Here is a 12703-nt window from a genome sequence, read left to right on the forward strand (position 1 = left end):
GCTTTAATGTAGATGGTTTGCACCGGATGAATCTGGTTATTGATTATGAAGATACCAATGCCTGCATTTCTATAGGTGTTAGAATGAAGATCAGGGGATGTCGAAGCATCGGTATAACATCTAACACCAGACAGCAATGCAGGTAGTCGGACAAAGTAATGATCATTGTCATTTGGTGAGGTAGAGGTTCCTGCAGTGTAGAGAGGTATACTTGTGTGCATGCTGTTGCTTGGATTGTGCCCTGGTGAGTTGCCTGCAACAGAGGTACAACTTGTAGAGGATGGTGAGTACCTGGTGTTCTAACAGGGCCACAAGCACCTTCTTCTCAAACCGATCTAGGCTGGTTTTTAGTGGTGCAGCCAGAATACCACCCAATTTACACAATTTGCCGAAATTTGATCCTTTTCAACTGTATTTGATTTTTCAGTCCATCTTCAGATCTTCCGATCATAGTTTGGCCGTCAACACCATATTCATGTTTTAAGATTTCCATTTACATTACATACGTTTCTAATTCCTGCGAGTCAGGATATTTTTTTTTTAGAGAACATGCGCTGCATGTATTTTGATTCTTATATTTAAGTCCCTTTAACACCCAATATCTTATAAATTCTGACAAAAATAAACAAGACAAGCATCCTTGTAACCACTCAAAGTTTTCAAAATATGGAGGATATGATTGGTAACACCGTGATATCCTGATTTATTTGCAGCTACATATCATATTAGAAGAGAGAGAGAGAAGCAAGCACGTACAGGTCTGCTTAAGAACATGATACAACTAGTTCAAAGAGCTCTCTATGTCGATTACAAAGCGGTATTTCACATCTCGGTTTATAAGCCTCTTGAGAGCCTCGTTGATATAGTCCATTTTAATGACCTCAACCTCTGGGTATATTTTGTTTGATGCACAAAAGTTCAACATTTCTTGGACCCCCTTGGTTCCTCCACCTCCACTGCCAGAAAGGGTCCGTGCACCTGCATAAATGTGTATTTCAGGACAAGATGATAAAATCTATTTTGTTTTTTTTTTAAATAATGGACTGACGAAATTTGTACATGGAATGGAATGTAGCAGTACCAAAAATAAGGCTTCCAGGATGCACATTGATTTCACTTGGGAAGCCAACTAGCGTCATTATACCACCAGCTTTCAGAAGCGATAGATAGGGATCGAACGGGTGGTTACCCGCAGCAGTGTCAATAATGAAGTCCAGGGAGCTTTTTAGGGCCTACAAAATACAAGAGCAACATATATAAGCAAACTCAATTGCCGTTCTTGTTATCATTTCATATGTCAAGAATTGTTCTATTATCTTAAAAAGATGTTATTTTCGATAAGGGAACAAAGTCCCAGTCTCGACCATCCGAAGATAGTACAGCTGAATCTTAAAAGGACATAACTGAATTTCACACTGACCTCCATCTGTTGCTTGTCGGATGATAATACAAAATTATCTGCACCAAGGAGATCAATGGCTTGGGCTCTCTTTGATTCACTTGTACTGAAAACGGTGACCTTCAACCCAAATGCTTTTCCAAATTTCACTGCCATGTGCCCCAATCCACCCAGTCCAATCACGCCAAGTGATTTGCCAGGTTGGTTCATGTTGTGCCGAATCATGGGAGTATATACAGTGATTCCAGCACATAACAGAGGCCCAGCCTTAGCCAAAGGGTAGCCATCATCAGGGATTTTGAAGCAGAACCTGAAATGCAAGTGAATTTTCTGCCCAAATTATCTTATGTAACTTGATACTCTTGAGCTATCTCTTTGAAAAAGTAAACTTTCTGGTTTCTCTATGGTTTATTTGCTTAGAAATGGTAAGTTGAAATATTGTTTTGTGGGTAGTCCTGTAGTTCTCAAAGTGTGATTCAATGGACGTCTATGCATTAAGATAATGACCGCTGAGCAATCTACAATTTCAGTAAAGCATACAGTCATACCTTTCACGGACTACTATATGTGACTGGAATATCCTCCCATCCCATTGTCACAGTGCCATCCGCATCGATGCCGTTGAAAGTGACCACCATTTTTGGGCAGTGGATCTCTGTGAAGCTATTGCAGTTTTCACAGTCCCCACACGAGTTTACATAGATTCCCACACCTACATGGTCACCAACCTTGAAGCCCTTGACTTCTGATCCAACCTCTGTTACTTGTCCAACTATCTCATGTCTGCCCAAATATCATATGAAATTAATTTACCACACACATTCAGATATATTAGTAAATATTCATCAGAAAATGAAGAAGATCTGCTAGCTTTTATAAGTTCAGACCCCAGAAACTAATGAATCAACAATTATATATCCTCCGAGCCATATATGGGACATGCAACTTATTCGTCGAACTTACCCTGGAACAAGGGTATATCGAATCACCGTGCTTGTTTTGTGTCCAGATAACATCAGCATAACAGACTCCACAGTGCGAGATTCTCAAAGAAACATCATCGCTTCGTACAGCTCTGAAACAGATGAGCGCGCATAGCAATTAGGGCCTTGTTTAGTTCCCTAAAAATTTTGCAAAATTTTTCAGATTCTCCGTCACATCGAATCTTTAGACGTATGCATGAAGTATTAAATATAGATAAAAATAAAAACTAATTGCACCGTTTGGTCGGAATTGACGAGACGAATCTTTTGAGCCTAGTTAGTTTATAATTGGACAATATTTGTCAAATACAAACGAAAGTGTTACTATTCATATTTTGCAAAATTTTTTGGAACTAAACAAGGCCTAGATTCAGCGGTAATAAATTTGAACTCATATAGCTTATCTACTAGTCCTTTTTTTCCTAGCAGATTTGGTATTATACCGCTATTCTATGTAAGAATGTAAGAAAAATAGAACCTAGCTACAACGTACAGTTAATCACTAAAAACAGGAATGAAATGAGAACCAGAAGATGGTTCGCATATGCTGGATTCTTTGCAAGCAGAACAGAGGAGAACAATATCTCGGTTGATGGCATGTATGTATTGTCACTTTGTCAGTCGGTTATGTACACTGGATGGCAAGCAAAATGAAATGAAACTAGCAGCAATTTTGTCCATAGGTGTAGCTAGAGTCCGGTCACCTGCGGTTAGATTTTGTGAGGAGAGAGGACTCCGTCAGGCCCAGTTGCTGCCCAAGCATCACAGTTCCCACTCTTGGATTCCGCATCCATGACAAATGAACTGCAGGATATTCCGGATTGAAACCAGGCGCTGCAGCAATATTCAGAGTCACAAGTGGCTTCATATGATGTGATGGTAAGAGTCATAAGTGAACATTTTAGCTAGTAAACAATTTCAAACAAAAATATTTTCAACTATAGAATTTTAACTCTTCTCGAGCACTATAACTTTACATTAGCATTTCTCTACAAGAGGTCATTTGAAACATTCAAAAATTCAAATTCCAATATCTAGGAACTTAGTACATATATTTTGGGCTTCTAAATGATCTCGAATAAAAAGTAAACTAGAAAATTTTATATCTTGTTGAGATCTACAACTTGATATAAATATTATCTTTATCTGACTTTGTTTGAAAAACTTATGAAATTATTTGTTTAGTAGCTATTTTGAAGGGTGTTGGACTTAGTCAATGCCCTTGAAAATTGATTTCTAAAGACAATTGACTTGGTCAGCTGCTTCTACTGTATAAATCCTTCATTTCCGGAGACAGTTTTATTACAGTGACCATCCTAAGGCCTTGTTTAGTTTAAAAAAATTTGGAAAACCGACACTGTAGCATTTTCGTTTCATTGACAAATATTGTCCAATAATGGACTAACTAGGCTCAAAAGATTCGTCTCGTCAATTCCGACTAAACTGTGCAACTAGTTTTTATTTTCGTCTATATTTAATACTCCATGCATGCGTCAAAAGATTTGATGTGACGGGGAATCTAAAAAATTTTGCAAAACTTTTTAGGAACTAAACAAGGCCTAAAAGTTAATTTCTAGTGGCAGTTAATGCAATTATAGAACTGGAGACAAGATGTGGATCCTGTTCTGGCGACATACTCGGCCTGTTTTAAAATAGAAGTCATTCTCCCTTCCAGATAAGTCAGTTTTTTAAAATTTTGACCAATTATATATAGAAGAAGAATAATAATAATCTTAATACATAGTTAGTATCATTAGATAGATCGTTGAATATATTATCATAATAAGTTTATTTGTAGATATAAATGTTGCACATATTTTTTATAAATCTAGTCAAAGTTGAGAAAGTTTGACTAGCTTGCTTCTCATAACATCATCTTTTCTGGGACCAAGGGAGTATATAGGTTTTTACTCATAGCTCTAGTAGTACCCCTTCATGGCAAGAACCGGGAGCAATGAGATCTTTTACTAAACCGTGTTTTTAACTGTGATAAACATGGGTATTACACAAGTGCATGCTTACTGCGGCAATGGAAACCGGTTGGGAAATTAAAGAGGTTACTAACCAATTTGTGAGGCCTGCTTGTGTTGCAGTGAAACCAGTTTAGAAGCACCTTCTTGCAGTGGTTATGCACTCGACTCATGAGATATATATAGTAGAACTAAAAAAACAACTCGGCCGGGCTGCTAACAGTCGCTTGCTTCACCAGATGGCGATGCTCGAACCAGAAAATTGAATAACGGAGCAATCTACACAAACTTGAGGTGAACTGCTATCCATTCACGTCACTGCATCGGCAACGATGATATTCAAACAACGTACTGTGTCACGGTACGGTTTGACAGTTTTTTAATTCGTGCGTAAGCCCATACGTACTGGTGATAGATAATTGTGTTTTAGGTTGCTTGGTAGCTAGTAGGTGTAACAGTTTTGCAAAATCCTTAATTCCATATATGCTGAACTTTCCGAACACATTCTTTTACCAGCATTGTTATGTTTGGTTCGGTCTGATAAATTTTAACTTCTGTTACATTAAATGTTTAGATACATGTATGGAGTATTAAATATAAACTTTTTATGAAATTAAAACCACAGCTACAGAGTAATTTGCGAGACGAATTTTTTAAGCCTAATTAGTCCATAATTAAACACTAATTACTACTTCCTCCGTCCATGAAGGAGTCAATTTCTAGAGTTGTCCTAAATCAAACTTTTTAAACTTTAACTAAATTTCTAGAAAAAAATGCTAAAATTTATGGTATCAAATTAGTATCGTTAGATTCATTATAGAATATATTTTCATATGATGTGCATTTTATGTCATATATATTGTTACTCTTTTATATAAAGTTAGTCAAACTTAAAAAATTTGAGTGGCACGGATTTTAGGAATTGATTTTTTCGTGGATGGAGGGAGTAAATAAGATGAAAATGCTACACCCCCTTAGTTACGTTGATGTCAGTAATAAGCCCGTACAAAAATCCAAAGTTCTACAAATCCTTCTGTAGAATCTTGCTAAGAGCAAACTTTGCTTTCCTTAAAAACTAGAATTACGCCCATGCGTTGGAAAGGTAAAAAAAAAATATAAGTTTATTGGGACTGTAGTTCACACGTGTTGTACCGCGTATCTAACAAACAATGTTTTGAGTGTGATATTTGTAGCTAACCGTCACTATTTTGTATAATATTGTAAGTGTGTTAACGAAGCAACCACTTACTTCCTTCATCCTAAATTAATAAGGCCTTGTTTAGTTCCCAAAAAATTTTGCAAAAATTCTCAGATTCTCTGTCACATCGAATCTCTAGACACATGCATGAAGTATTAAATATAGACAAAAATAAAAACTAATTGCACAATTTGGTTGGAATTGACGAGACGAATCTTTTGAGCCTAGTTGATCCATGATTGGATAATATTTATCAAATACAAATGAAATTGCTACAGTGCCGATTTTCTAAAATTTTTTGGAACTAAACAAGGCCTAAGTCGTTTCAGAAATCTTGGAGAGTCAGGCATCTTAAGTTTGACCAAATTTATTATATTTTTATAAGATAAGATAATCACAATTAAGATAATCTCAAGTTCTTCATTTATTATATTTTATAGTTATCTATTTGATGTCATAAATTTTTATAATTTTTTCTATAATTTTGGTTAAATTTAAGATGGTTTGACTCTCTAAGATTCTTAGAATGACTTATAATTTGAGATGGATAGAGTAACATAAGTACATCATTCAAATTTGTCTTTGAATTCCGCCCATACGTTGCAATGGTAATATTATAATATTAACGGAAGCAAATTTGCTCTTATAAAACTAAAATTACACTCGTGCGTTGCAACAGTTAAAAAAATGGTAAGTGCAGTTTACACAAGTGTTGTACCATACCTAAAAGGCTAAAAAACAATGTTTGAGTGTGATATTGGTAGCGTTCTACTATTTCTAGCCAACCGTCACCACTATTATAATATTATATGAGGTGTTAACGGAGTAATCATAATTAATACACAGATTGAATGCAACTGAATCTTCTATGAGAAAACACTTCACGATGGGTCTGCACGCTGGTAGGCTGAAGCTAGATTTTTTTTACGGCCTTGTTTAGTTCAAAAAACTACAAGATTCTCCGTCACATCGAATCTTATGACATATGCATGAAGCATTAAATATGGATAAAAATAAAAACTAATTACACAGTTTATCTGTAAATCGCGAGAAGAATCTTTTGATCCTAGTTAGTCTATGATTGGACAATATTTGCCAAAAAAAAAACGAAAATGTTACAGTATCCAAACCCAAAATTTTTTGCAAACTGAACAAGGCCGAAGTCCATGGCCAGTTCAGCTAGGCCTTGTTTACTTCACCTAAAAATTTTTAAAAAAATTTAAGATTCTTCATCACATTAAATCTTGTGACATATACATAGAAGATTAAATATAGGTAAGAAAAATAACTAATTGCACAGTTTACCTGTAATTTGCGAGGCGAATCTTTTGAGCTTAGTTAGTCTATGATTGAATAATAATTACCAAATACAAACTAAAGTGCTACACTATCCAAAACCAAAAAAATTTGCCAAAGGCTCAACAGGAGAATCATTTGGGAACCCAAACCTAAAATGGGTCTCCAACACAATACCTATAGACTCCAACGGAGTACCCATACAGAAGACAAATTTTGGGTATCACGAGAGGCATAACCCAAATTTGGGTATCCTCTCTCCTCGAGACCTATTTGCAGAGAGTGTTGTCTTTTAGTCTTATTGTTGGAGAAGACTAAAAATAGGTATGGAACTTTTTATCTGTAGCGCTACCAAAGGACAAATGGGTCTTGTATTTTGGGTGACGATTGTTGGAGATAGTATAAGGGGGTGTTTGGTTGGTGTTGTTAAAGTTTAACAGGTACTGTAACATTTTCATTTTATTTGACAATTAGTCTTTAATCATGGACTAATTAGTCTCAAAAGATTCGTCTCGCAAATTACTCTCTAGCTGTGCTTTTAGTTTCTTAAATAGTCTATATTTAGTACTTCATGTATATGTATAAATATTTAATATGACGGACGGTAAACTTTAACATGTGAAACAAAAAGACCTTAGAGCAACTCCAACAGCTTTGCTATTCTTATTATGGAGGCCTTTTAGAACTTTTATAGTAGAAAAATAGACTCCAACAGATGTGCTATTTGGTTTTGTAAAATAGAAAGTTTGCTATTTCTTGATTTTTGTTGGCTATATATAGCCAACCACTGACACTAGCTATCCGATAGCAAGGCTGTTGCGAACCTCTTCTTTTTTAAGAAGTTATCTATTTTACAAAATGGCTAAACATTAAAATTTGGCTACTAATTTTAGCCAAGCTCTTGGAGATGCTCTTAAACAAGGTCTGAGAAAAGACAGGCAGTTGATGCTGTCCAAACCAAAAAGAAAATGCGTCAACGCACGGACATTTCCATCCCGGAAACTAAACTAGTGGCTTTCTATGTTTATTAGGATGTCTTTAAGTAAAATGGTGATACGACATTTGATTTAATTTAGGTCCCTCGGTGAAAAGTTTTTAAGGTACTATAGCACTTTCGTTTATAATAGACAATTATTATCTAACCATAGATTAACTAGGCTTAAAAGATTTGTCTCGCAAATTACAAACAAACTGTGCAATTAGTTATTTTTTATCGATATGTAATCCTCCATGCATATACCGTAAGATTCGATGTGATGGAGAATCTTTAATTTTTTTTAAATTTTAGGTATAACTAAACAAGCCTAAAAAAGAGAGAGGAGAAAATGATTTTTTAGATAAACGATGAAGAGATAAGACAGACTTATCGATATTCCTAGTGGTCTATTCCTAGCTAACCGTCACTAAGAGCATGTATGTATAACGTGATTTTTGCGAAAACAACCCCGGTCTACCATATTCAATGAGGAGAGAAGCTCTCCCCGTCGTCTCGCGAGGCGACGAGGGTGGGCTCGTGCTCCGAGATTTCTTCGCCGGCTGAAGACACGTTGTACGGGCTGGCTCCTCAAGTCGACGAGTTTGCGGATCTGGTACGAGTGCATGCACAGAGGAAGTTGAGGGCACACGCGAAATGAGTTTTGCATGCCACCGGACTCGGCGAGTGCGACGACGGTAGTGACGGCGGGTGCGGCGTTGGGGCGGAATGGTAAGTTCAATCGAGCTGTTGCCTGTTGCGGCATCGGCCTTCCTCCATTGGCTGTAGGTCTTGCTAAGCAGTGCCCTCTTCCTCGTGGGTCGCGGATCTGGCTCATCGACGACGGCGGCTCATCGATGGCCTTCTCCTTTTGGCCGCGGATCTTGCTCAGCGGCAGCCCTCTTCCCCCTTGGCCATGGCAACGGCTCGACGGTGGCATTAGCTTCTTCTATGGCATCTGACACAGCTGTATTGGCAGCAACGGCTCCACAGTAGTCTTCTTCCTATTTCGGGCTTCAATTCCATCCGTCGTCATCAACGGCATGGTGGGATGCAGGCATGCAGCTGGCTGTTCTAGTCCGATTTCTCCTCTATGGTAAATACTAAGTACTTGATTCTTACTACTTGGCAGCAATGGCTCCACAGTAGTCCTCTTCCCATTTATGCTTGATATATTTTCTATCAAATGGCAACACAATGGTATACAAAGATTTATTTATCATTGATATTAGCTATATGTAAAATAGTTTGCAGACGATGAAATAGACTATGATTGTATGTCCTGTCTTTTTCTCTTGTATGTATAATAAATTTGAGGTGCTTACAGACAACCCCGTTTGTGGGTTGTACATGCCCTAATGTAGTATTTATATATGAGTGCTAACGGAACAATCATACAATTAATACACAAGTACATCTTTCAAGTTTGTCTTTGAATCTCTCCTGAATAACTGAACCTTCTAGGAAACGACAAAACACTTTAGGGACACGCAAAAGTTCAAGACCAGTTCAGTTGAGAAACACAGACAATTGATGTTGTCCAAACCAAAAGAAAAATCAACATGTCCACTGAACATGCCCATACTTTGGAGCAACTATCTATTGGAAAAATGATTTATATGTCTGGTGTGTTTGAGGCGAGTGCTATAAGTTAAAGAAGATGTATTTTGATCCTCTTCCACTACATCAAGTGCCTAAAAAATATGTTGATATTTGTTTGAAATATATTGAGACTTGTAATGGTGATGGCATTGACATGTGTAAGTCTTGCCATTTTCTCTTTAACTGATACCCTATGTTTTGAAGATGGGATTAACATGTAGTGGAGATTGCATTGATCATCTCTACCTGATCTTTTGTTTTCTAAACCTTTTCTGTGATGAAAATAGGTTGTGATCTGTGACAATCTTCATATGATGTCTCCTTGATGAGTTTCAGATATATGATATCCCCTTGGTAACAAAGGCTAGAAAATGGTTTACTCATTGAAAGCTTTATAAAAAAATAACATTACTGCAAAAAAAACATTAGGAGACAACATCATTGGTTAACTGAGAGCGGCACATCGATCTAGCGGCCAAAAGTTCATGGCCAGTTCAGTTGGAAAAGACAGATAGTTGATTCTGCCCAAACCAGAAATTTCATCAACACCAACACATGGGCACTCCCAATCAAAAATTAAACTAGAGGGTTTATATGTTCGTTAATTAGGGTCAGCTAAGAAAAATGATGATGTTTCATTTGAACTAAATAAGAGAGACTAAGGAATGATTTCTTAGGTAAGAAATTATGTCTACATGAGAATCATGACACGAAGAGATGTGATAGGTAGATGATGAAGAGATAAGACACAGGATTGGGCAAAAACTTATTTCGAGGCAACTATCCATTGTAAATATGGTTTCTATGTGTAGTGTCTATATGATTTGGCAAGTATAGAAACTATCTCATAGTTTCTGGGTTAGAAGTGCTCTAAGTCAACAAAAGATGGATCTTAAGCAAAGTGTGAAGGAAAGGTTAACACAATTACTGAGGGAAGAAGATATGAGATGGTTTCAAAGAGCTAAACTACATGCTTAATACAAGGGATAGTAACACCAAATATTTCATTTTGTTGCCAATAGGAAATGAAGAAAGACTAGAAAATTTTGACTCGAATGAACAAGTCAATTAGGTAATCAAATGAGAAGAGAATTTCAAAAAGTATATTACAAAATTTAAAGGGCTATGAGTTTCAGACAGATGATATCCCTTGTAACATAAGCTGAAATGATCTACTCATTGAAAGATTTATGAAAGCATAAGTGAGAGAAGCAATTTTTCAAATGAAGCACAACAAAGGAGCAGGACCTGATGGATTCCCAGCAAGATTTTACCTAGTGTTTTGGAGTCTAAACATGGTTGACTTAGTAGCCATGTTTAAAGACTTCGAGGATGGTAAACTCCCTTTGCACAATTTAAATTTTGGAATTATTTCCCTACACGCCAAAGCAAAAGGAGGTTAATTAGATTTAGCTATGCCTTCCTATTTGCATGCTTAATGTGAGTTTAAAATTTTTACAAAGGTTTTGATGAATAGAGTGATAGGTGTAGCAAATCAAGTGGTTAGACAATCACAAACAACATTCATGCCAAGAAGGAATATAATGGAAGAAGTTGTAGTTTGGCATGAAATGATTCATGACTTACATAGAGAAAAAAGGATGGGTTAATTCTTAACCTAGATTTTGAGAAGACCTATGATAAAATTTCCTACAACAAGCCCCAAGGATGAAAGGTATCTCTCCAATTTGGTGTAAGTGGATTGAGACATTGTTAGTGGAGGTAGTGTGGGCGTCAAAGTGAATAATGAAATGGGCCATTATTTTCAGACTAAAAAAGGTTTAAGGCAGGGGATCCTCTCTCGTCTATTCTATTAAGTCTAGTAGCTAATATATTGGCAATTCTCATATCTAGAGGTAAAGCTAACATGTAGTTTATGGGCTTAATACTGAGTTCGGTGGAGGATGATCTCTCAATACTTTAGTATGCAGATAACATTATACTCTGTATGGAAAATAGTTTACCGGAGGCTAAACACTTCAAATTTGTATTATGTGCCTTTGAAAAGTTATCTGGTGCTAGTCTAAAGATCAATTTTCAAAAAAGCGAACTCTTTGCTTGGTGCAACTAAATATAAGAGCACGATTTATGCTGACTTGTTTGGGTGTAAAGAAGGGAATTTCGCCTTTTGGGTATTAAGGAATACCAATGCATTATCATAAAATCAGGAATAAAGATAGGATGTTTATTGAAGAGGGATTCCTAAAAAACCTAGGAAATTACAAAGACAAGATGTTGTTAGTTGATGGAGCACTATTAGTTCGGTGTGATGTCCTTTTTGGCAATTCCTAAAGAAATCCTTGAAAAAAGTTGGACTATTATATATTCTGATTTTTTTTGTCAATGTGATAAACATAAAAAGAAATATAGACTCACTAAGTGGATCATTCTGTTTATACCAAAAATGGTTGTGGGGTTTAGGAATCTGAAGTTAGAAACTTAGAATAAATTTCTTCTAAGTGGCTTTTTAAGTTACTCTGAATGAAGATGACTTTGGCAAAGTGGGCTCAACAAAAAAGAACTGTCACAAGTAGTAAAGCAACCTGTCGATTCACAATTTTGGGCCGGTCTAATGGACATCAAAGAACAATTCCTAGAAAGAGGAAAATTTAAAGTTAACAATGGCCAACAAACAACATTTTGATTTTGTTAGGAAGACCGTTCGGTTGGAAATGAGAGTTGATGCTTAAATACCCTTTGCTTTATAGAAAAGTTAGAGGAAGAATGTCACAGTTTCTCAAGTATAATAAGTTTTTTTAGAAGCTCTCAAGTATACTTTTTTTTGTTGGAGCTTTCAAGTATACTAGGTACAATAGACCATGTCGTGCCGGGGTCACGGGCCATAGAGGTTCAAAGCTTTGTCATGCTACTAGACTGGGTACAATCATGGATGGGCTTTGCTAACAGTGGCGGCTTAGTGGGCCTTAGTCTTGCCTCTTTGGCATGGCCCATTTCACAAATACTGCTACAGATCTTAACGCACATCCACAAAAGTTTTGTCCCATGCCTTCAACTCATATCATAGAACGGATGAATGCAGTATTTGTTTTGAAACATTCGCAGCATATCGTTCGTGTTTATTATCAGGCTCCAATTTCCAAACATACAGACTTCTGATTCTCAGGGACTACAGAATAACACTCAGATTAAAACAGTCCATGTAAAGTGCAACATTGTTTAACATTTCATATACCAAAACATGATCATCAAAGGCTATCAGCTTGAGAATTTCCATTGTGATGCTTGATGATGTGAAGGGGAAAAAAGAAGGCTCCAGTAGAA

At 36.5% G+C, this 12703-nt stretch overlaps 1 pseudogene; it reads right to left on the reverse strand.

The window, feature by feature from the left end:
• LOC8067198 lies at positions 782–3176 on the reverse strand (annotated as a pseudogene).

This window comes from Sorghum bicolor, chromosome 8, assembly GCF_000003195.3.
Source record: "Sorghum bicolor cultivar BTx623 chromosome 8, Sorghum_bicolor_NCBIv3, whole genome shotgun sequence".
Taxonomy (NCBI): Eukaryota; Viridiplantae; Streptophyta; class Magnoliopsida; order Poales; family Poaceae; genus Sorghum; species Sorghum bicolor.